Genomic DNA, 2,189 nt, shown 5'->3' with positions numbered 1-2,189 from the left:
TTGTTTAAACATAGTTCGTTATCTCTGGTCAGTTGGTGGATGAATACAGGTCTATTAGGTGGAATTTATTTCACTTAACACTTCATGTGGTCTTTAGCCAATAAGAACTTATATTTATTTCATACAAACCAAATCAAATTTTGTCATCTGCTTTCATTCGACAAAGAAATATAGATGTTTTATTCTGGGTCGGTTCAGTGTATTGAAATACATTTATATGGTCTTTAATCATAATTAATTAACTTTAAGTATAAAAACCATCCTTGATGGTATAAGTATTGTGTGTTTGTATATATATATATATATATATATATATATAATTAACACTGCCTTTTATCTGATATATCTCACTTATTTGTTCGGAGCAAAAATGACCATGGCAAAAATTACTTTTTTATGAAACCATGCAGGCCATCGTTAGCTATTTATTGAAGACCTCATGATTTATTGTGTAGTTGAGGAAATGATTTTAATTAATCAACGAGTCATATGTCCTATTGTATACCAGTTCTCATCTGGTTATTTACATTCTTTTGTACTTGATTGTTACAATCTCCAAGTTTCTGGTTAACAATTTGTGTATTATTTTGATTTGTAAACATTTCAGCCACAACGAACGAAGCAACCAAAGACAGTTGAGAAACTGGATAAGGTCTTTACATGCTACTTTACTGTGGTTTCTGTCGAAGTTCTCCAGCTGGCATGTCCAGGTCTCTCAAAACCAGGATCATTTGCAGTTTTCTGAAAGAATGACATGTTTTTTACATGTGCAACACATAGTCCAGTATAGTGGTGTAAATTTAAACTCACAACATGTTGGTGCATTGATCAGACTTTTGCACAAAAGCTATTGTGTTGTATTCATTCATTGGAGATATTGTCATATCACATGTCTAAAGATCTGCTGGTAGTAATTTTAGAGTTGATGACTCACAATGAGAATCATTATCTCTTCATGACATGACACTGAGCTGCTCCAGTTCCATATTCTGTTGTTGACAGAATGTAAAATGTTGGAGAGAAAATACAAAATGCAAACTAGTTTCTCAAATCCACCTCCTCACATAAGTCATTTTAACTGTGCTATCCATTATTGAAATTTCCAATGAGGTCAAGAGTCGAATGACCTCGAGTCTCTATATCAACGACCTGACAGGCAGCCAACAGTAAGAAGGACAGAGACACTGCATCCGTCTGTCACTATATGCCAATGTTCTGCAGCTCCAACTAAAATGACACTGGTTATGTAAAAGTAACCACTTGAAAAGCGAAAATAAATGAATGTGTACATGTAAAAATGTTGGTGTAATGCCTCTGTGAGTACATTTTTATTTTTGGTGTATTTTTGGTGAAATGCTGATGAAGCAGAAATGACAAATGTTCAGATGTATTCGCAGCTTCAACAGGGTCTTTGTCGTTAAAATCAAAGTGGACCTTCCTATAGATCTACTACTACTTCTCCTATTGTAAATAGATATTCATCAATCAATTGGAGTAAAGACATATTCATTTTAATGTTTATTATGCAAAAAAATAATAATTATACTTATCTTTAAGCATGAATCCAAAACCTACAAAGGGCATCAAAGGCCCTTTAGCCTCCAGAATAAACTCTGACATCATTTACGTACATCTGTGTCCTGGCGATTTATTTGTTTGTTTGAGGATAAATGCACAAATGCATTCTTCTTTCAGTGGACCTTGTGATTATGAGGCATCCTAAAATAATGTCTTCAGTTGGCTTGCACTGCATCAGCAGGCACTGTGGTTGGTCTTAAATCTCCCCGGCTACTCTGAATGACTCTATGAGAAATGGATGCTCTTCCTGCTGAGTCCACAGTTTGTCTGATAGATTGTGCTGCTTCAGATGCTATTGAATTGGTCCTGAATGGTCCCAGGAATATTGCGGAGCCAAAAGCCGCAGGGCGAGTGGTGAGTGAACTTGGCACTCGGCACTCTCTTATTTCACGGTTATGATGGAGGATTTTCGCCCTGTGTGTTTTACTGCTGTCATTTTCATTTCTTCACCGTGACAAACTCAGGGGCAGAGGAACTTCATCATTCAGATCGCTGACAAAGAGAAGACATACACTTGAACATCCTTTTGTCTAAAAACAGGAAAGTTGGCGCTAGTCAATGTTTGCATTTCATACCACCTAAAACATGTTTAAATTAAATTAAAAAAACTG

The sequence above is a fragment of the Hippoglossus stenolepis genome, chromosome 1 (assembly GCF_022539355.2).
Source record: "Hippoglossus stenolepis isolate QCI-W04-F060 chromosome 1, HSTE1.2, whole genome shotgun sequence".
Taxonomy (NCBI): domain Eukaryota; kingdom Metazoa; phylum Chordata; class Actinopteri; order Pleuronectiformes; family Pleuronectidae; genus Hippoglossus; species Hippoglossus stenolepis.
The sequence above is the reverse complement of the archived record's forward strand: the minus strand, read 5'-3'. Positions refer to the sequence as shown.